Source organism: Lepus europaeus, chromosome 23 (assembly GCF_033115175.1).
Source record: "Lepus europaeus isolate LE1 chromosome 23, mLepTim1.pri, whole genome shotgun sequence".
Classification (NCBI taxonomy): domain Eukaryota; kingdom Metazoa; phylum Chordata; class Mammalia; order Lagomorpha; family Leporidae; genus Lepus; species Lepus europaeus.
Window position 1 is genome coordinate 13,731,361 of NC_084849.1, and position 23,926 is coordinate 13,755,286.

The 23,926-nt window shown below is 48.5% G+C and overlaps 1 protein-coding gene and 1 long non-coding RNA gene across 2 annotated transcripts in view; one reads left to right on the forward strand and one right to left on the reverse strand.

Moving 5' to 3' along the window:
• Positions 1-23,926, reverse strand: part of KSR2 (kinase suppressor of ras 2) — a 426,223-nt gene that overhangs the window by 369,364 nt on the left and 32,933 nt on the right. The gene's annotated exons all lie outside the window — the stretch shown is intronic.
• On the forward strand, positions 17,090-22,004 carry LOC133751788 (uncharacterized). The gene is made up of 3 exons (XR_009864870.1): positions 17,090-17,281; positions 20,067-20,220; positions 21,879-22,004. It is a non-coding gene; the product is annotated as an uncharacterized LOC133751788 (long non-coding RNA).

The window sequence follows — 23,926 nt, forward strand, 5'->3', positions numbered from 1 at the left end:
CGAAAGTCGTATCCTAATGGCAGGCATTGTGGCACAGTGGGTTAAGTCATCAGCAGCCCTTATGTGCTAGTTACAGTCCCAGCTGCTCCACTTCCAATCCAGCTCCCTGCAAATGCACCTGGGAAAGCAGAGGAAGATGGCTCAAGTGCTTTGGTCCCTGCAGATCATGTGGGGGACCCAGGTGGAGTTCCTGGCTCCTGGCTTCAGCCTGGCCCAGCTCCAAACATTGTAGCCATTTGGGGAGTAAACCAGCAAATGGAAGGTTCTCTCTCTCTCTCTCTCTCTCTCTCTCTCTCTGAAAATGCCTTTCAAATAAATAACTAAATCTTAAAATAATCTCCTCTCTTAAACCTTCTGTAGGGACCGGCACTGTGGCGTAGCAGGTAAAGCCGCCGCCTGCAGCGTTGGCATCCCATACGGGCGCTGGTTCAAGTCCTGGCTGCTCCACTTCTGATCCAGCTCTCTGCTATGGCCTGGGAAAGCAGGCCATGTAGCATCAGTCACTGTGCTGTGTGTGCTACATGTGCTGATTTCCTGTGTGACAACAGTTAAAACCCACCATCAGCTTGCATACTTCTGACCTGGCATGTTCTTAGTTTTCCTTGTTTCTAATACACCAGGAAACTCAACGAATGAATGTGACCAGGGCTCTGTCACCCGCTAGGAAGCGTCATGGTAAACAGGAGTCCTGGATTTTTCCATTAGGTACTGAATGTAAAAGTTAAGTTCTCCCAAGACTAGGTTAAGCAGTGCTTGTCTGGTGAGAGCCAAGCTTAGTGAGAAAATCTAATTTGAAAAAAAATATTTATTTACTTAAAAGTCAGAGGTACATTGAAAGAGGGAGAGACAGAGAAATCTTCCATCAGCTGGTTCACTCTCCAGATGGCTGGCACGGCCAGGGCTGGGCCAGGCCAAAGCCAGGAGCTGAGAACTTCACCTGCCACGTGGGTGCAGGGGCCCAAGCACTTGTGCCATCCTCCACTGCTTTACCCGGCACATTTAGCAGAGAGCTGGATCAGAAGTGGAGTAGCGCTGGCGCCGCGGCTCACTAGGCTAATCCTCCGCCTTGCGGCACCGGCACACCGGGTTCTAGTCCCGGTCGGGGCACCGATCCTGTCCTGGTTGTGCCTCTTCCAGGCCGGCTCTCTGCTGTGGCCAGGGAGTGCAGTGGAGGATGGCCCAAGTGCTTGGGCCCTGCACCCCATGGGAGACCAGGAGAAGCACCTGGCTCCTGCCATCGGATTAGCGCGGTGCGCTGGCCGCAGCGCACTACCGCAGCGGCCATTGGAGGGTGAACCAACGGCAAAAGGAAGACCTGTCTCTCTCTCACTGTCCACTCTGCCTGTCAAAAATTAAAAAAAAAAAAAAAAAAAAAGTGGAGTAGCCGAGACTCGAACCAGTGCTAGCTTTACCTGCTATGCCACATATGCCAACCCCGGGAAAGCTGATTTTTTTATATTTCGTTATTTGACTCACTGACCTTGCTTAATGCTATATCTTGGCTTCTTGCTAAAATAAAAGAAGAAATAAGTTCTGGTGTTCTATTGCACAGTAGAATGACAAGATAAAAACAATGTACTACACGCTGAGATACAGTATCTCAAGGGGCCGGCATTGTGGGGAAGCAGATGAAGCCACCACCTGTGATACTGGTATCCCATATGGGTGCCAGTTTGAGTCCTGGCTGCTCCACTTCCAATCCAGCTCCCTGCTAATGTACCTTCTGTGAAGACAATGAAAGATGGCCCTCATGCTTGGGCCCCTGCACCCATGTGAGAGACCCAGGAAAAGCTCCTGACTCCTGCCTTTGGCTTGGCCCAACCCAGCAGATGGAAGATTTCTCTCCATCTCTGTCTCTTCCTCTCTCTCTGTAACTCTACCTTTCAAATAAACAAAATAAATCTTAAAAAAAAAAAAGATTCCGTGGGAAAATGGAATTTAAAAGTTTATTTTGGTGCAAAAATGTTTTGAAGTCCCTGCATAGTTTATGCATCATATACATTTTCCATGACCTTTTGGAAGGCCTCATTTATGTGTGAATCCCAGATTTTTTTGCACTAAATCTATCTCTTAATTCCCCTTTCCATGAAATTTTTGAAGTACCCTCATCTGAAAGAAAGGATTCAGAATGTTTTCACCACAAAGAAACTTTAAATACTCGAGGAGCTAGATTGCCTACCCCGATTTGAACATTATAGGATGTATATGATATATAAAAATATCACATGGTACCCCATGAACATGTACAATATGCATGTGTCCATTAAATTAAAGAAATATTTTAAATAATAAAAGTAGGATTAGTTTTATTCCAACATTAGTATTTTACATTCTTCCGGGAAACACAAAAATATACTTATAACTGTAAGGCCTTTTGGAACTATGAAAATTTATGGCAAAGCTTTGCCATTAAAACAGAGTTGTAATGTATGTTTACCTGGAAAAATCACAATTCTGCATGTCTACAGGGATTTCAAAGTTGTCTGAGCCTTTTGAAAACGATGGAGAAATTACATGTGCAAATAGTCAAACCAGGTTAAGCAAGACACAAAACTTTCTATGCAGATGTCCCCAAGCGTGCTGTGGCGTGGTGGGGTGATGACACTCTGTCCTGTACCTCTTCACTTTTACATTCTGTCCAAACGTTCAACAAGGAACCCAACGTTTAAATAGAAGAGAGAGAGACAGCTGTAAAGGAAGAGTGACGCGATCACCACTTTTCACAGTGCTTTCTGCTCGTAGTGCTTCCTTGGATGGCGTGTTTTAGGGCGTCGCCACTGGCAGTCTGGGAAGATAGTGAAATACCAGCTCGGGAGGTCACCGGACAGGCAGTCCCCTGCGGCAGTCACCGTTCCCAGCAGTTCTGAAAACAGCTTGTTCCCAGTGAACCTTCTGATGAGAGCCTCCAGCAAGCAGGGAGGGGAGGGGCCCCACCAGGGCAGGGAGCAGGGAGATGGAGAGAGCAGGGGACATCTTGCACTAGAGATGGGAGGGAGCTGGCTTAGGAAGCCAAGGGCCCAATCCCCCAACCCCGGGTGGGGGGTGCCCAACAGGTGCAATGCCCTGGCATCTGCACAATGGGTTTCTACCCCAGGACTTGGGGATCTGGTACACTTTGGCTGCAAGTTGAGGGAAGCTTAGAGAGTCCCTCCCACAGCAGCAGTCACCACTACCACAGGCCATGGAGCAGGGGTGATGCCCAGCCTTCTGTCCCCTCCTCTTCCATGCACCACACCCCTTTACACCTGTCTGTCCTGCAGTACTGGGTGGAATAGAGTCTCCCGGGATTCCATGTCTTGTGCAGATGTAATGAAGATTAGAATTTAGAGATCATACCAAATCAGAGCGGGGTGGAGAGCAGGCATTTAGTCCAGCAGTTAAGACATCCACATCCCATGTCAGAGTACCTGAGTTCAATTTCTGGCTCCGGCTCCTGACTTCAGCTTCCTGCCAGTGCAGACCATGGCAGGTAGCAATGATGGCTCAAGTAAATAGGTTCCTGTCACCCACATGGAAGACCTTAGCAGGCATTTGCACAGTGAAACCCTCAATGGGGGGGGGGGGGGAATCTCTCTCTCTCTCTCTCTCTCCTCCTCCTCCTCCCAAATAAATTTTTTAAAAAATAACAAAGATGAAAAACTTTAAAAATAATCAGATAAATTAGGCCCTAAATGCAGTGGGAGCTTCCTGTAAGAGAAAGAAGTAGGGCCGGCGCCATGGCTCACTAGGCTAATCCTCCGCCTTACGGCGCCGGCACATCGGGTTCTAGTCCCGGTCGGGGCGCCGGATTCTGTCCGGGTTGCCCCTCTTCCAGGCCAGCTCTCTGCTGTGGCCAGGGAGTGCAGTGGGGGATGGCCCAAGTCCTTGGGCCCTGCACCCCGTGGGAGACCAGGAGAAGCACCTGGCTCCTCCCATCGGATCAGCGCGGTGCGCTGGCCACAGCGCGCCAGCCGCGGCGGCCATTGGAGGGTGAACCAACGGCAAAGGAAGACCTTTCTCTCTGTCTCTCTCTCTCTCTGACTGTCCACTCTGCCTGTCAAAAAAAAAAAATTAAAAAAAAAAAAAGAGAAAGAAGTAGGACACAGGGAGAGACAGACAAATGCCACGTGAGGAAGAGACAGAGCTCAGAGGGAGCCTGCTGGGGCCAAGCAGAGCTGGGAGTCTGCAGGAGAGCTAGGCTAGGCTCCTCCCCTGCCGAGGGCCCTGCTGAGCCTTTCATTTGGGACCTCAGATCCACCTGCTCCATGGTATTTTGTTATTGCAGCCCAGAAGACTTGCGTAAGGGGGGTCTCCAAAAAAAACACTATGCACAGTTTTCAAATGTTTGCACAAAATAGTTTGTTTTTGTTCTGTGTTCCTATGGGCTTTTGAAGCTTCCTCACACACCTTTCATCCTGTAGGCTCTTACCTGGACCCTCTCCGCCCTCCTGGACCCCCAGTACATGTCTACCTCTCCATCCCTCTCCACTCTAATGAGGCAACTGGCTTCCAAGCGTTCCAAGGTGCCCAGCCATGAGGGGCTGTGTGACTCTGGACACGGCACACCCAGCTGTCTGCACACCACAAGGGAAAATCAGATTCTGGCTAGACTGTCACCAAGAGGATCAAGAACAGTCACCCCTGCAAAGCATGCAGACAGAGCCCTGAGCGCTGGGGAGCCATTCGACCAATTTCATCTATCAGAATCGCAGAGAGATCCTCCGTCTGCCGGTTCACTCCCCCAATGCCAGGGTTGGACCCGGCCAAAGCGAGGAGCCTGGAACTCGGTCTGAGTCTCACACATGAGCCGAAGAGAGCCAAGTGCATGAGCTATCACGTGCCGCCTGCCAAGGTGCGGATTAGCAGGGAGCAGGAGTCTGCAGCGGGGCCAGGCACTCCGATGTGGGATACGGGCTGTGCACGTGCCTGCCCTGCAACAGTCCTGCTTTCTACAGCTCAGCTTTTTGCTCCCTGACTTGTGGCACTTCCTCCTAAGCAGATCTACACGCTCCTGAACAGAAATGGAATTAAGGGACCAGGAGAAAGTGAGTGACCGCTAAGTTGAAAATTGGGAAATCTTGACCACTCTGCGGTGCATGACTTGCGCTTTGATTCTCACAATGCTTTTGCAAAGGAGTCGTCGTCTCCATTTCGCAGATGAAAAGACAGAGCCCAGGAGGAAGGCTTCAGATCCAACCCACATCTATGAGCGCCGAGCCTTGCTGGGGGCCTCTGATGTCGTTCTCTCTCTGCCTCTGTGTCCGTCTCGATGCCTGGCAACGGTTCGACATTAATACGACAAAAGTCGCAAGTGATAAATTTCCATAGGCAATAAGCTGCCCAAGTGGGAGCTGAGGGACCAGAAACTGTGGCGGGCTGGATGACAGCAGAGCATCTCAGATACACAAGGCCAATGCAGGACACGTCGGGGTAAGCCAGGACTTCCGCTGCACAGTGGTGGTGAGTGACACCAAATGGCAGGTGAGGTCAAAGGCCACCAGCAACAGCCCGTGACCATCGTGACCTTTTTTTGCCACCCAAAGGACAAGATGCCACGTCCATCAAGTTCCAAGAAAGGCAACAGTCAGGCTGTTGTCACCATGTGCCAGAGACTGGCTTCGGAACTACACGTACTGCTCACGGCTCTGCAGGCTGAACTCCAAGATGGAGACTTCAGCAGAATGGGTGACTGCTGAGGGCGCTCCTCCAGGCTGCGGACTGCTCACTTAGGGCACCCGGACGGGGCAGAGAGATGGCAGGAGCGCTCTCTGGGGGTTCTTCTGCAAGGCACTGATTCCACCCCTAGAGACTCCACCCTGTGATCTGATCACACCCTACAGGCTTCCCCTCCTGAGGCCATCACAGGCGGAGTGAGGATTTCAACTTGGAACTTGCAGAAGGGGGCAAGCACTCCGTCTCCTGGGCAGAGAGCTCTCCAAGGGCTGTCCGTGCATTCTCTCCTTCAACTCATAGTGAACTGAAGATCCGTGCAGAACAGGCCATGGGGGAGACAGTGCTGAGCCAAGCCAACTGTGGCCTCTGCCATGAAGCCGACCTCAGCCCAAGGCCTGGGAAATCCCAGAAAACCCGGCATCTCCCTGTATCCTCCCCGGATGTTGGAAGATGTTGAGCAGCTTCAGACACATCCTGAAAGCACCACTCTTCCCCCATTCAAATGTCACCTCCACTTTGAAGAGTTTCCAAGGCTGAGGAAGACTGAAAATCTCCCACACCCACAGCACCTCACACCCTATCCCCACGAAACCCTTCCCTGCCACAAAGCAGACTTGGAGGAAACAGCCCGGGTCTCATTTTGCCAATGGAGGATGAGCCAATCATTCCACTTCCACTCCCTGACTTTCCCCAATCCCATGCATTCTGCCATTGGCCACAACCACGCTCCTCAAACCAGGATATGCGAAACCTGGGGGAGCCGCACATGAATCCTTGGGAGTCTATAGGTTCCATACAAGACTATTTTCTAAAAGATTTATTTATTATTTATTTGAAAGGCAGATTTGCAGAGAGGAGAGAGGAGAGAGGAGAGAGGAGAGAGGAGAGAGAGAGAGAGAGAGAGAGAGAGAGAGAGAGAGAATCTTCCATCCACAAGTTCACTCACCAAATGGCCACAGCTGCCAGAGCTGAGCCAAGCTTAAGCCAGGAACCAGTAGCTTCACCCAGTCTCCCACATGGGTGCAGGGGCCCAAGCACTTGGACCATCCTCCACTGCTTTCCCAGGCCATTAGCAGGGAGCTGGATTGGAAGTGGAGTAGCCAGGACTGGAACCAGCACTCATATGGAATGCTGGCATCACTGGTAGTGACTTAACCTGCTATGCCACAACACTGGCCCCCATACAAGACTTTTAAAATAGGAGCTTTTATAGCAAAAGTAAGCTTTAAAAAATGGAATGCAGTGCGCATTGCGGCACAACGAGTTAAGCTGCAGCTTGCAAGGCCAACATCCCATATTGCAGTGCTGGTTTGAGTCCTGGCTGCTCCACTTCTGATCCAGCTCCTTGCTAATGCTCCTAGGAAGTCAGCAGAGGGTGGTCCAAGAACATGGGCCCTTGCCACCCAGGAGGGAGACCTGATGGAGTTCCAGGCTCCTGGCTTTGTCCTTGCCCAGCCCTGGCTATTGCAGCCATTTGGGGGAAAAAAAAAAATCAGTAAATGGAAGAGCTCTCTTTCATTCCCTATGACTGTGTTTTTTTCTTTCTTTCTTTTTTTTTTTTTTTTGGACAGGCAGAGTGGACAGTGAGAGAGACAGAGAAAGGTCTTCCTTCCATTGGTTCACCCCCAAAAATGGCCACTAAAGCTGGCACACTGTGCTGATCCGAAGCCAGGAGCCAGGTACTTCCTCCTGGTCTCCCATGTGGGTGCAGGGCCCAAGCACTTGGGCCATCCTCCACTGCACTCCCAGGCCACAGCAGAGAGCTGGACTGGAAGAGGAGCAACCAGGACAGAAGTGGCGCCTCAACCGGGACTAGAACTGGGGTGCCAGTGCCGCAGGCAGAGGATTAGCCTAGTGAGCCAGGCGCCGGCCCCCATGACTATATTTTCAAGTAAATAAATAAACCCTTTTTAAAAAATGGAACGTGGGGGCTGGCACTGTGGTGCAGCAGGTTAATCCTCCATCTGTGGATCCGGCATCTCATATGCACACCAGTTTGAGTCCCGGCTGCTCCACTTCCGATCCAGCTCTCTGCTATGGCCTGGGAAAGCAGTAGAAGATGGTCCAAGTGCTTGGGCCCCTGAATGCACATAGGAGACCCAGAAGAATCTCCTGGCTCCTGGCTTCGGATTGGCTCAGCTCTGGCCGTTGCAGCCATCTGGGGAGTGAACCAGCAGACAGAAGACCTTTCTCTCTGTCTCTCCCTCTCACTGTAATTCTACCTCTCAAATCAATCAATCAATCAATCTTTTTTTAAAAAAAAAAATGGAACATGGTATAAGCACCTGCTGAATCTACTGGCTGTCTGCTTTACAGACAGTCCTGCCTGGTACTTTCCATGGCTGTAATTCACAGTCTGTTTGGTGCCAGCTTACGCTGCTTCAACTATCTCAGGCTAATGTGACTGGAACCAAGGCAGACCTGACACACAAGACGATGCGGCCCCATGCGTGCAGGCCACGTGGAGCTGCTCCTCCCACGCTTCCTTCCTCGCACTGCAGGAGAACCAGGCCAGCCAGGGTACCCACCTGAGGTTCACCAAAGACAAAACTGCCTGTGCAGGAGCAGGTGGAGCCCCATTCAAATTTCAGTGAATCATTTCTGTCGGCAAAATATCATTTGCATCACTGAGGTTATCCACTGGAATATATCGGCTTTGCAAAATAGTATTTAACGTTAGCAAATTGGTTTTGGCTTCATAACTGTTTGACATCTGTAAACAAACTACAGTTATACCAAGGCTTGTGCGTGAGATTTCAACCTGGACACTACTGATGGTTTGGACTGGATGACCCTTTGTGGTGGGGGCTGTCCTGTGCAGTGTAGGCTACAGATCAGCATCCCTGACCTTTATCCATCGGATGCTAGTAGGACCTCCTCCCCCAAGGGCATGACAACCAAAAATGTCCCCTGGGAGAGGACAAACTCACCTCCACATAAGCACTGCCCTGTGTTGGCAGATGTTTCAGTAACATGATAAAATAATTAAGTCCGTATAACAAAGGTAATGTCCCTTTACCAAAGGGACATTCCCTGAGCTTGAGAAACTCCAGGCCACAACACAGCACATACAACCACAGGTAGGTACATCTGCGGATACACTGGAATATAATACAGACTCCAAATCTTTACCATCCAAGAGAACTTCAAAAAGTTGATGGAAATGGATTAAAAGATAGTTTTAGTTTGGAGTAAAAGAATTTTGAGGGCCGGTGCCGTGGCTCACTTGGTTAATCCTCCGCCTGCGGCGCCTGCATCCCATGTGTGCGCCGGGTTCTAGTCCCGGTTGCTCCTCTTCCAGTCCAGCTCTCTGCTGTGGCCCGGGAGCGCAGTGGAGGATGGCCCAAGTGCTTGGGCTCCTGTACCCGCATGGGAGACCAGGAGGAAGCACCTGGCTCCTGGCTTCAGATCGGTGCAGCGCCGGCCGTGGCCATCATTTGGGGGGTGAACCAACGGAAGGAAGACCTTTCTCTCTGTCTCTCTCACTGTCTAGCTCTATCTGTCAAATAAATAAAAAAAAGAAAGAACGAATTTTAAAATCCATTCATCATCTTTGCATAATATGCGTTTTCCACATACTATTTAAATACCAGTTGTATGCATAAATTTCAAAAAATTCATAAAATAAACTTGTCTTTTAATTCCACTGTTTCATAAAGTTGTGCCCTCAGGTATGGCCTCTCTGTAGTTTCTGTCTTCAGTAGCACAGGATGAAAATGGGCACTCGATGAGGGCTGACTTTCGTCCTTTGTTTTGTTTTAATTTATTCAAGAGGCAGAGACACAGATTAGGAGAAAGAAAGAGAAATGAATTGGCAGAGCTCCCATCTGCTGGTTCACACCCCCACATGTCCACAACACACAGGACTGGGTCAGTCCAAAGCCAGGATCCAGGGACCCAATCCAAGTCTCCCACGTGGCTATGGCAGGAACCCAGCCACTTGAGCCATCACTGCCACCTCCCAAGGTCTGCATTCGCAGGAAACTGGTGTGAGGAGCCAGAGCCAAGTACCAAACCCAGGTCCTCCCATCTGAATGCGGGCATCCCCACCAGCATCTTAACCACCAGGCTGAACACCTGCCCCACAGACAGGCAAGAAGTGGCCTGAGTTGCTCCGACAGGAAGCAGGCCACTGTGGTTTAGACTATGCATCTATTTAGGGGGACACTGCCGTGTTCATTATGATGGCTTCTCTAGCACCTCTCTGCTTTTGAGTCTGCAGCCTTCAACCCTACGTGCTGCCTGTGCAACATCCCAAAGCACATCTCTGGTCATGCCACTCTCCTGCTCATGAACATGCATGGGCTCCCTCCACTGGTCAGCTGAGTAAGTATTCGGAACTTTAACAATATGGCCCCAGACCCAATGGCCAACTTCCACACACTCCAGCTGCAAACCTCGCACCTCCCTGCCCCTGCCACTGCCTGCTCACTGCATTCCTTTTCCTCTATTATCTTCTAGTCAATACCCAGGGGTCAACCCATTTCAAATACTCTTATTAACCTTTCCTGGTCCTTCAAACCAGGCGTCATCTTGTCCTTGCTCTGAGCAATCCCTCTAACTATGGCTGATGGTAAACAAATCCCTGAGCAGCCCCCAGCCTCCTCACATCCTCTAAAAAGGACAAGAAAGTCCAGATTTCCATGGTGGTCCCAAGCCCAGGATTGCTTTACAGGGCCTTCGCGTCTATTTGTAGCTGTTAACTGTAATGAACAGGAAAAAGGGACAAGTAGAAGTCTAAGGAGTAAGAGGAGGTAGCATCAGTTTGGACACAATGTAAATCTGGAGTAGAAGGTAAATCATCAGGACATATGTAGTAGGTTACACGTTGTAGCACTGTTTGTAACAGCAAAAGGCTTAGAAATCAACTAAATTAGCCAGTGCCATGGCTCAGTAGGCTAATCTTCCGCCTTGCGGTGCCGGCACACCGGGTTCTAGTCCCGGTCGGGGCACCGATCCTGTCCCGGTTGCCCCTCTTCCAGGCCAGCTCTCTGCTGTGGCCAGGGAGTGCAGTGGAGGATGGCCCAAGTGCTTGGGCCCTGCACCCCATGGGAGACCAGGAGAAGCACCTGGCTCTTGCCATTGGAACAGCGCGGTGCACCGGCCGCAGCACGCCTACCGCGGCGGCCACTGGAGGGTGAACCAACGGCAAAAAGGAAGACCTTTCTCTCTGTCTCTCACTGTCCACTCTGCCTGTCAAAAAAAAAAGAAAAAAAGAAATGAACTAAATGACCTTCAGTAGGAACATGGCTAATAAACTATGGAAGATCCACATTATGGTTGTCATTCCATGTAAGAGACTGTATTTCCCCATATCTTTTGAAGTAGGTCTGGCTATGTGGCCTGTTCTAGCCAGAAATGGCACAGTTCACATCCAAGTGGTAGCCTTCAAGAACCAGTGTGGGAGTACCTACATCCCCCTTTTCTGCCTTGGCAATTCTGGAATTGAAATCGCGAATCCGATTAGCAGAGGTTCCTGCTCACCAGCACTGAACACACAGCACAAGAACAGAAAGGAAAAAAAAAAAAGATTTTGCTGCAATTAAACCATTTAAACATGGGGATTGTTTATTTCTGCAGCATATCCTCTCCCGTGCTGAGTGGTGTACATTCTACAGAATACAACGCAACATTTTAGAAGGTGGGGCTAACAAACACAAACATATATGCACTTCATAGTATGGCTCCACAACACATGAAATAGAAACTCACAGACTAGAAGGGAGAAAGAAACTAACAATGGGAGACTTCAGTACTCCACTCTCAGCAAATGATGGAACCACCAGACAACACAAGAAGGACACGGAGAACTTGAAACAGAAGGAGCTGGTAAGAGAACATACTACTAGGTATAAAAAGAAGATTACAGAATGGTGTATTCAATAAACACATTGAAAACAAGGACGTATATTTCCTACAAAACATACATATGAGTGCAATACACAGAAAAGGGTCTAGAAATATATGCAATGAATTCATAAGACTAGTTAGCTCTGCCCCAGGATAGACGGTCTGGTCAAAGGGCATTTCACTCCTACCTGCTATATTCTAATTTTCTACCAGGAGAACAATTCCTGCATGATCTGATTGTTTTAATGAGTTAAGTGAAAGGGTAAAGAATGTGTACCCTCTGATGGTGGTTTTGACCTAGAACAGGGAAAGAATAAGATCATGTCTTGAATAAAAACACAGTGTAGAAATGATGGTAATATATTGCTGCCATTGATTGAACATTTATTACATCCAGGTACCAACCCAGCTGCTTCCCATGTGTCAACTGAAACCAAACACGCCAGAGGAGATAGTTGAGATTTCTTTTTTTAAAGATTTATTTATTTATGTATTTGAAAGTCAGAGTTACGCAGAGAGAGGAGGAGAGGCAGAGAGAGAGAGAGGTCCTCCATATGCTGATTCACTCCTCAAGTAGCCGCAACAGTCGGAGCTGTGCAAATCCAAAGCCAGGAGTCAGGATCCTCTTCCGGGTCTCCCACGCGGGTGCAGGGGCCCAAGGACTTGGACCATCTTCCATTGCCCTCCCAGGCCCCAGCAGAGAGTTGGATTGGAAGTGGAGCAGACGGGACTCGAACCAACGCCCACATAGGATGCTGGCGCAGCAGGTGGCGGCTTTACCCACTATGCCACAGTGCCAGCCAGGTATAGTTGGGATTTCTGTGGCTCGATGGGCAGAAATCCTTTTTCTGAGAATTTGTAACCCAGCGACTTGACTTCTACACAGAAAGGCAATGCCTAGGGTGGAGACTGCTTGTGGGTTCTTGGGGTGGCAGTCGCATCACAGGACCAGGCAAAGGTGAGAGAAGATCTGAGCATAAAGAAGCAACAGAACCTGCACGTGGCATCCATCTGTCTTCAAAGAGGGCTTGTAGCCAACAGATGGCAAATTCCCAGGGGGCAAACTTAAGAAGCTGTGGTCTCACGGTGGGACGAACCTATCCCCGTCTTCCCGCTGAATGACAGCTGCCTGTGCAGCGTTCGCGCTCCCAGCATCACTGTCCCCTCGCAGAGAGACAGTAACAGAGGAACCAGCACCACACATTTGTGCAGATCCCTGCTTGGCATTGGCTCGCTGTGTGACTTTAACCGCTTACTTAACCTCAGTGGCCTCATCTGTAAAATGGGTAACAGTAAGACGTACGTGATCATCAAAGGATCGTGACAACGACTACATGACCTGACAGATGTCACGTCTCAGGACAGCACTCAGCGCATGAGATGTACACAAGCAGCAATGGCTTAAACTTGTCAAACAAGTTGTTACTCTTAAATTCCATAAGTGCCAGCTGTGATGTCATATATATATGATATCATATATATATATATATATATATATATATATATATATATATATATAGGGCAAAAGTCCAAGAAATATCAAGCAAATTGAATAAAGCTGTCTTTGAGGTCACACAGCGAGACCTTATTATAAGAGGCTTTTCAAACATGTCTATCGATGGCAGTCACCCAGGATTTGGGGTCAGGTGGGCCTTCATTCTGTCCCAAATAGGCTGTGTGACCCTAGGTAGATTGCCTCCCCTTTCTGAGCCTCAGTGTCCTTACCTGGAAACAGGAGAGGTTGAAACAACCCCGTGAACCTGCTGTGAGAACCAAGTGCAGCTGATGCAAGCTCACAGCACCATGCCTGGCTTCTAACACATGCTCACCACCAGAAACTCAGTCCCCTGGCGTCGGGCCCACCCAGTTCTAGCCCCTCTCCCCAGTGTACCCATAAGAAGATGCTTAGCTATGAACCTGGTTTGAACCTTTCAAAATAAAAGAAGTAACCAGGGGCCAGCGCCATGGCTCACTTGGTTAATCCTCCACCTGCAGTGCCAGCATCCCATATGGGCACCAGGTTCTAGTCCCGGTTGCCCCTCTTCCAGTCCAGCTCTCTGCTGTGGCCCGGGAAGGCAGTGGAGGATGGCCCAAGTGCTTGGGCCCTGCACCCGCATGGGAGACCAGGAGGAAGCACCTGGCTCCTGGCTTCAGATCGGCGCAGTGCCAGCTGTGGCAGCCATTTGGGGGGGTGAACCAATGGAAGGAAGACCTTTCTCTCTGTCTATATCTTTCTCTCACTGTCTAACTCTATCTGTCAAATAAAAAAAAAGAAAGAAAAAGAAGTAACCAGTAAACAGTAAATGCTCATCTTGTATAGATAAATGCAAATCCCCGAAGAATCTAGCAAATGTATGTTTGTGTGACAGCTATTTAGGGAGGCTGTATACTTTTATTTGCCTAGCATCGGATGCACTATATGTAAACAAAGTATTATGAAGACTCTAATAGAAGCAGTCCCCAGACAGAAACCAGGGCTCTTTCCCAAGCTCTCTGGAAGGTTGGCTCCTCTGCAGGCGTGTTGATGCAGTATATTTAGGCTGTTAGTCACACCCAAAAGCGTTCCCACCTATCTGAAGACAGGGCAAACCCAGCAAGTCTCAAATTAGCAACATCCTACAAAATCTCATCAGTCAATCGCATGCAAGCAGTTTAGCTTCTTCTCAGAGTAATGCTGTCAGAAATTGTCCCAAACAGGCTCAAGTTCATGGCTCAAGTTGAATTATCAGGGCCAGATAATGAGCAGGGGCCTCCCAGCCAAAGTCTCTCTGGCTGAAAAAGTAGATGTCAATAAAACTCAAGTAAAGCAGACACCGTTCACACGTATTAGCAGAGAGTCCTATTTAAAGAAAATCCAGAGGCCGGCGCTGCGGCTCAATAGGCTAATCCTCCACCTGCGGCGCCGGCACACCGGGTTCTAGTCCTGGTTGGGGCACCGGATTCTATCCCGGTTGCCCCTCTTCCAGGCCAGCTCTCTGCTGTGGTCCGGGAGTGCAGTGGAGGATGGCCCAAGTGTTTGGGTCCCTGCACTCCATGGGAGACCAGGAGAAGCACCTGGCTCCTGGCTTTAGATCAGTGTGGTGTGCTGGCCGCAGTGGCCATTGGAGGGTGAACCAACAGTAAAGGAAGACCTTTTTCTCTGTCTCTCTCTCACTGTCCACACAGCCTGTCAAAAAAAAAAAAAAAATCCGGCTAGATCATACGGTCGGGGGAATAACAGTCAAAGAAGAAGCGATTGGGAAATCTGTGCATCAGCACAGCTTGGTGTAAGACATTTATAGAGGACTCATGGCAGTAGATTTGATAGAATTATGACCAGTGTGCTAGCTCAGTGCTCTACTGAGAATGGATCACATTTCACAAGAGGAAATACACCTCCAAGCACAATTAAACATATAGTTATAGCTGTTACGGCCATAGTAGAATATATCCACCCGACTTGAGGATTCTCTCATCCTGCACCATGAAACATCCACCATGTCCAAGGCAAAGCCATGCATTCCTTCCCCTTGCGGGACTCAAGACTTAGAGCAGAGCAGAGGAAAAAGAAATGGAGGCAAACATCTTCATTGTTTAAGTGATCATATTAAAGTGAACATAGAGATAGGATTAAGTGTTAAAGTGATCACATAAATAGGATCAAGTGTCTGGTAATAATAATAGATAGAATTGAAAAGGAGAGAATGTTCCAATGTGGGAAGCAGTCCACAGAGCAGACTCATAGAATGATAATTGCTTTAAGTAACACTCTGACCTCAGAATCAGCCCTTAAGGCTTCCTGGTCTGGCTGAAAAGACCATGGGAGCATTTCAGGCATGGAAAGCAAAGACATTGTGCCAAAAAAATGTTCTACATGAGGGATCTCTGTGAGTGAGACCCCAGTGGAAAGAAGTGGCCATCGAAGAAGGATTTACTTTTCTCTAATGGCGGAGAGAAATTCCACTTTGCTTATGGCCTTGTTTAAATACTGATGGAGGAGCCAGTGCTATGGTATAATGCGTAAAGCTGCCACCTACAGTGCTGGCATCCCATATGGGTGTTGGTTTGAGTCCTGGCTGCTCCACTTCTGATCCAGCTCTCTGCTATGGCCTGGGAAAGCAGTGGAAGATGGCCCAAATCCTTGGACCCCTGCACCCACGTGGGAGACCCAGAAGAAGCTCCTGGCTCCTGATCAGCATAGCTCCCATCATTGCAACCATCTGGGGAGTGAACCAGCAGATGGAAGACCTCTCTCTCTCTCTCTCTTTCTCTCTCTCTCTGCCTCTCTGTAACTCTGCCTTCCAATAAATAAATAAGTAAATAAATAAATACTGGCAATCTGTGGATTCAAAAGGCTTCCATAGCCTAGGCAGCTCAAGTCAAGAGCCTTGGATGGTGACCAACCTCAAACATAAGAGTGTTAATTGTTAAATTAGCAACAGGAGTCACTGTGCACTAACTCCCCATGCAGGACCTCTGTCCACATTGAGTTGTATTATGAGAGTTAACTGTAAAACTAATTCTCAAACAGTTTTTCTGTGTGTGTGCAAATTGTTGAAATCTTTACTTAGTGCCGAGTTGGTCTTCTGTGTACAAAGTCAATTGAAAATGAATCTTAATGGAGAATGGGTCTGGGAAGGAGAGAGGGAGAAGGAGGTAGAGTGGGAGTGTGGGTGGGAGGGCAGGTATACTGGGAAGAATAACTATATTCCTAAAGTTGTACTTATGAAATTTGCATTCCTTAAAAAAATTTATTTTAAAAAAGAAAATGGAGGCAAACAAAACAGAGATGACCCTGATTACTTGCAGATTATTCTTTTTAAAAAAGATTTATTTATTTACTTGAAAGTCAGAGTTACACAGAGAGAGAAGGAGAGGCAGAGAGAGAGAGAGGTCTTTCACCCACTGGTTCACTCCCCAATTGGCTGCAACAGCCGGAGCTGCGATGATCCGAAGCCAGGAGCCAGGAACTTGTTCCAGGTCTCCCACGTGGGTGCAGGGGCCCAAGGACTTGGGCCATCTTCTACTGCTTTCCCAGGCCATAGCAGAGAGCTGGATCAGAAGTGGAGCAGCCAGGCCTCAAACTGGCACCCATATGAGATGCCAGCACTGCAGGCAGTGGCTTTACCTGCTATGCCACAGCACCGCCCCCTTGCAGATTATTCTATTTGCTGATTTGTCTACTCACTAGAAGTTATTTGCAATCCCAAAATCAATACTGGTGGTGTTGTCCCGGTCACATGCAGGGGAAAACTTCAGTGCCCAACATTCATGTTGCAAGCTGAGGCCAAACAAGACAACACTTTGCCTTTGCCTTCTTGTTTCTTATTTTTGTGTTTTGTGTGTGTGTGTGTGTGTGTGTGATTTCAGTGTTTAACATGGCCCCCAAGTTAGAGCTGAAGTGATGGCTACCAATCTTAGGCTCAAGAGGGCTATGATGTGACTTACAGGAAATACCACGGTGTTAGACAAACTTTGCTCCGGTGTGAGTTACACAGTGCTGTCGGCCAGGAGTTGAAGGTTAATGATTCAGAGGGAGACAGAAAATCTTTAAACAGAAGTGCATAAAGCCAGGTGGCGTGTTGATCAGTTGGTGAAAACATGAGCAGACCCTCGCAGGAGCCTACCCCTGGATCTGCCGCACAGGTGTTAATTCAGCATTCACGGAATTATAGAGAACACGGCAACCACGAATGACAAGCACCCACTGCAGTGCACATCTGGAAACAACGAAACAACTGAGCTGAACAAGAGCTAAACGGGCACTCCCTGCCTTACACTCTCAGCATGCACAGTAGAGGTGAGAGTCTACCTTTCGAGTAAGCAGCAGGTAACATTCATTACTGCACTGCTTACATATTGATGTGCACACATATATATTTGTTTTTTAAATAGAGATTAAGACATAAATAAAAATCTCTAACTTGGCTGGCGCCGCGGCTCACTAGGCTAATCCTCCGCCTTGCGGCGCCGGCACACCGGGTTCTAGTCCCGGTTGGGGCACCGATCCTGTCCCGGTTGCCCCTCTTCCAGGCCAGCTCTCTGCTGTGGCCCGGGAGTGCAGTGGAGGAAGGCCCAAGTGCTTGGGCCCTGCACCCGCATGGGAGACCAGGAGAAGCACCTGGCTCCTGCCATCAGATCAGCGCGGTGCGCCGGCCGCAGCACGCTACCGCGGCGGCCACTGGAGGGTGAACCAACGGCAAAAAGGAAGACCTTTCTCTCTGTCTCTCTCTCTCACTGTCCACTCTGCCTGTCAAAAACTAAAAAAAAAAAAAAAAAAAAAATCTCTAACTCAAATCAATGAACCCGTAACTACACAGATTAACTCTAGCAGAATGCCTCCTCATGGACAAAAATATTAAAAATAAAAACTTTGGGGGCTGGCGCTGTGGCACAGCAGGTTAACACCCTGGCCTGAAGAGCCAGCATCATCCTATATGGGTGCCAGTCTGTGTCCCAGCTGCTCCACTTCCAATCCAGCTCTCTGCTATGGCCTTGGAAAGCAGTAGAGGATGATGGCCCAAGTCCTTGGGCCCCTGCACCCATGTGGGGGACCCAGAAGAGGCTCCTGGCTCCTGGCTTCGGATTGGTGCAGCTCCAGCCATTGCAGCTAATTGGGGAGTGAACCATCAGATGGAAGACCCCCCCACCTCCCTCTCTCTTTCTCCCTCTCCTCTCTCTGTGTAACTCTGATTTTCAAATAAATAAATAAGCCTTTTTTAACTAGATTCAGTATTCTCACTTATTTAATGGAAGAATTTACATATCATAATTTTGAAACATATATAATAAATATTTGGGTCAATATACTTACAAACCAAGATTTCTATCCTAACAGAAAAGTGAATAAAAATCAAAAAGCTAAAGAAAATCATCTAATCTTCTATTCAAACTGGAAATAGCATTCTGCATTCACCTCTCTCTCTCTCTCTCTCTCTCTCTCACACACACACACACACACACACATTCGCGTGGCCTTAGCCACTGAAAGGAACCCCAGTAGCAATGAGCAACCCCCTGCCCCGCCCCGCCCAACCCTGGTTAGCAAAAGCCCTTTTCTCTCCGCAGAGAATCAGGGCTCCATCAAGAAATGGTGGATTCCAAATATGGGGAAATAACTCATCCTGGAGCAACTTGTGCAGGAAAGCCCGGAGCCATGCATGGCAGCTCGGACTGTGACTCCGAATGTGGCGAGCATCTTCAAGGGGCTCCCATGGGTCCAAGATGGGACTGCGAGCTTCAGAAGAGCAAAGGGGGCAGGCATCTGGCACAGCAGTTAGACCCTGCTTGAGATGCCCGCGTCCCATACCCAAGTGCCTGGGTTCGAGTCCCAGCCCTCCCTCCAATTCCAGCTTCTTGCTAATGCACAGTCTGGAAGGTAGCAAGCAATGCTTTAGGTGTTTGGGTCCCCGACACCCATGTGGGAGACTCAGAGTGAACTCCCAGCTCCTGGCTCAGCCTGGCTCAGCCTGGCTCAGGCAGGCATTGGAGAGTAAACCAGCAGATGGGCGGTCTATCTTTTGTTTATTCTGGCATCTCTCTCTCTCTCTCTCTCTTTCTCTCTCTCTCTGCCTATCAAATAAGTAAATAAATAAATTTAAAAATACTTTTAAATATGCATTTGTTTATTTGAAAAGCAGAGTTACAGAGAGACAAGGAGAAATACACACACACAGAGAGATCTTCCATCCACTGGTTCACTACCCAAATGGCTGCAATGGCTGGAGCTGGGCCAGGCCAAAGCCAGGAGCCAGGAGTTTCTTCCGAGTAAGTCTCCCTTGTGAGTACAGGGGCCCAAGCACTTGGGCCATCTTCCACTGCTTTCCCAGGTGTGTTAGCAGAGAGCTGGATCTTAAGTGGAGCAGTCAGCACTCAGAGTAGCACCTATATGGGAATGCCAGCATCGCAGGCAGCAGCTTTACCCATTATGCCATAGCACTAACCCCAAATAAGTATTTTTAAAAGTAATAATGGCTGCAATGGATTAAAACACATATCAAACATTTTTAAATCCTGTTTTCCTAGTAATATTCTTAAATATTAACGGCCATCTTTGGAGGTTGCTAGGGTACTGACTCGTTATTTGAAAAAGTGATTAAGGAGAAAAATCAGCATTAATCCTGCCTGTAAACTGTATTTCCAGGTAACCCTAAAGGTGATAAAAGTTATCTCTAAAATAATCCTAGCTTATAAATCAAAAAGAAGGGACGAATTTGAAAAACATCATTGCTACAATCCCTAATGGGATAAGGGATCCCGCTATGGTCATGTCCGGGTACCAGTCATCAGGGAAACCTCATGACGAACAGATTGGGCTGAGGGCACCTGACCTTGTGCCGTCCATCTTAGCATCCACGTGTGACATGCAGACAGCATGTGCTTGTTGATGTGCATGACACAGCACACAGCACCGCCTACCAAGTATTCTTGCAAAACAAAAAACAAAAACCTGAACTTAAACGTCTCCAGATGGAGCTATCATTGTATCATTTTACAGGAAATGTGGGGGATAGAGAAACAAGTTAAATTGTATCCCAAGGAGGCTTGAAAACTCTACAGTTCGAATGACTCAGTTTCTTCAACAGATTAGCAGCAATAGAGAAAAGGGAACGAGAACTGCAAAGATTAAGAATTTTAGAAACATAAACCAAATGCAATGGGAGATTTCTATACAGATCCTGGTACAGACAAATCAACAGCAGCAAGACATTCTGAAGACGTGGAGATACATGACCACAGGTAGTAAATGATATTAAAAAGTCAATTTTGGGAGCGGGCACTTGGCACAGCAGTTGGAATGCTGCCTGGGACACCCCACATCCCACGGCAGAGTCCTTGGGTTTGAGTCCCGGCTCCACTTCATCTGGTTTCCCGCTACTGCACATCCTAGGGGGCAGACATGGATGGAGTTCCCAGCTGCTGGCTTCAGCCTGGCCCAGCCCCAGCTCTGTGGGTATTTGGGGAGTGAATCTGTGGATGAAAGATCTGTGTGTGTGTGTGTGTGTGTCTGCTTTTCAAATGAATTAAAAAATACGTATTGATTTTTTAATGTTAAAAGAAGCTAATTTTTTATTTTACAAGCTAGGGCAATAGCTTTGTGGGTATATAATTTCAAAAGGTCTCAGTTTTTTCAGATGGCTATTGAAATTTCTACACATAAGTGTCTACAAACATTTGGGATTTACTTCAAAATACTCCAGCACACACACAGACTACACAAGTTGGGCAGACTTAAACAAAATAAGATGGGCAAAATGCTAAGCATTATTGAATCTGAGTGATAAGTACATGCAAGTTCACCAAAATTTCTTTTTATGTTTAAATTTAGAATAAAACATACTTTAGAAAGAAATTGTCAAGAACTGGTGTTGGGGCATAGCGGGTAAAGCCACTGCCTGAGAAACCAGCATCCCATGTGGGCACCAGTTCGAGTCCCGGCTGCTCCACTTCCGATTCAGCTCCCTGCTAATGCATCTGGGAAAGCAACGGAGAATAGTCCAAATGATTGGCCCCCTGCACCCATGTGAGAGACCTAGAATAAGTTCCTAGTTCCTGGCTTCAGCCTGACCCAGCCCCGGCCATTTGGGGGAGTGACCAGCAGATGGAAAATCTCTCTCTAACTCTGCCTTGCAAACAAATCTTAAAGAAAAACAAAAGAAAGAAATTATCTCCTCCTGACCTAACTCTGTAAAGGCAAAGAATAGTTAATGTTGATGGCTTTTAACCAATTACAGAGTTGTTTACCATTGCTTTAATACCTGGCAATTTTTTGCATAACAGTAGTGACAACAACAGCAGTATCAATTAATATTATTACTCCCTACATGTTTGATAAGGCCAAGCACTTCACACGTATCACTTCATTAGACCCTAACCCTAGGGGCAGGTATCTGGTCTGGTAATTGACAAGCCACGAGTCACCCACGTCCCATATCAGTCTGGTTCAAGGCCGGACTCCACTCCCAATTCCAGCTTCCTACTAATGTGCGCAGCAGGCAGTGGCTCAAGTGCTTGAGTCCCTGTCACCCACATGGGAGTCTTGGTTTGAGTTCCAGGCTCCCAGCTTCAGCCTGGCCCAGCCTCGAGTATTTATGGCTTTTGGGGAGTGAATCCGTGGGTGGGACATCTCTCAGACTCTCTCTCTCTTTCTCTACGTGGATGTGTGTGTCTCTCTGTCTCTGTCCCTCAAATAAATAAATGATTTTTAAAATCCTAACCCTGAAAGATAGGTACTAATACAGATCATAAGCACCAAATGTAGGATTTGAACCCAGGACTAATTCCAAAGAGAGTGTGTGTGTGTGTGTGCGTGCATGTGTTCTTATCTGCTGTAGGACAGTGCCCAAGGCGGTTTTTCACAAACAAGCTAATGGCTGCTCATGGATCTTTCTCTCTAGATCTGAAATCATCAACAGAGGAAAAAAGACAACCACCACCAGCTCTCTCTGCCTCCCAGCCGGGGCTCCCTTCTCAGCGAGCCAGGCAACGCCGCACCAGCCTGTCGTGTGCTCCGCACAGAAGCAGCCGTGCTGGGGACTTGTTGACAGGGATGCCACGAGCAGCAAGCTGATGGGCACAGCACCCCCAAGGATGCCGAGTGCGCCCTAGTTCCCAATTAGCCTCTCAGCTAGGAATCTGGGCGCTGCTGCTCGGCGCTGAATTACAAGTGTGATCTGTACGTGTCAGGGCTGCTTTAGACGGCAAAAACGGGCTGTCTCTACCAACGCTGGATCCGTGGATTCTTGCCAGCACCTAGGAAGCCCCCCTGAACAGCCACTCTCCCTGGCATATGTGTGCCCCCGTCCAGAGGAGAACAATCAGCCAGCAGCCACGACAGGCGTCGCCCGGGGATGACCCTGCTGCTGGCAGCTGTGGCCCAGGGACCTTCACGAACTACCCTGTCCCTTTAATATGGACACACATCTAAACATCTAAGGGTGGGGGTGGGGCAGGCCTTTGGGGCAGCAGCTAAGCTGCCTCTTGGGACATCGCATCCCACATCGAGGTGCCTGGAGTTGAGCCCAGACTCCACTCTCCATTCTGGTGTCCTGCCGATGCGCACACACCCTGGGAAGCAGCAGGCACCTGCATTGCTGCCATCCGCATCGGAGACTCAGAATGTGTTTCCAGCTCCTGCTTTTGACCTGGCCCAGTACTAGCTGCTGCCCATTTGGGGAGTAAAGCAGCAGGTCTGAGGTCTCTGTCTCTCTGCCTTTGAAATAAATAATAACAACCACAATGGAAGTCGAAGGGTGAGCCTGCCAGACTACCTTTGGGCAGGATCCCGGGGCAGCACAGCACGGCCTGTAGGGTGCAGATCCCAAGGCTCTCAAATGCCACCTCCACCAATTACTAGCTGTGTGTCTTGAGACAAATTGCTTGCTCTCTCTGTGCCTCAGTCCAAGTGATGTTCCTGCTGTGGGAGATGTTTAGCCCAGACGTTGGCACACGGTTGGCATCCAATAGCAACACTGATCACTGATGGATAATGACTATCACTGGTCTATTACTCAAGCCAATAAAGGGACCAGGCCTTTCCACAGCACTGAACACTGGTATGTGAAAGCAGGGTACTCGACGCACTCATGTATTCAATGAGCAGCTGGAAGCCATTGTCCTCCTTTTTCTCCTTATTGTTCAATTGTACTAAAACACGTACAACATTAGGCAGTAGTCAAAATGCACATTGAAACTCCCGTGTCAGAGTGCCTCGGTTTGAGTCCAGCTCTGCCCTCAATTCCAGCTTTCTGTGAATCCACAGCCTGAGAGGCAGCAGGTGATGGCTCAAGTACTTGGACCCCTGCCACTCACATGGGAGGCCTGGACCGAGTTCCTTAGCCTGGCCTAACCCTGGCTGTCGTGGGCATTTTGGGAGTGAACCAGTGGATGGGAAATCAATCAATCTCTCTCTCTGTCTCTCTCCCTCTATTTCTCTCTCTCCCCCTCCCTCCCTCTCTCTCCCTCTATTTCGCTCTCTCTCTCTCCCTCTCTCTATTTCTCTCTCTCTCTCCCTCTCTCCCTCTCTCTTCTCTCTCTGTTGGTTTGCCTTTCAAATGAAAAAAAGAGATGGAGGAAAAACACTATAAAAGCTATAACACAGCTGAGCCTCAAAAACATTACGCTAAGTGACAGAACCCAGATTCCAAAGGGCCAGTGTTGTATGGTTCTACTTCCATAGGGTACCTAGAAGAGGCAAATTCGTAAAGACAGAAATTAGAATGGAGACTTCCAGGAGCACAGGAAGGAGGAATTGCGACTTACTATTTCCTGGGTGCACAAATCCTAGTAGGGAGAATGAAAAAGTTCTGATGATGATTTCGGACTCATTACACATCGCTGTGAACACATTGAATGTCACTGAGTGGTGCCAATTAAATGATAAAGTGACATATATATGTTACCACAATAAAATACCATTATTTGGCCGGTGCCGTGGCTTAACAGG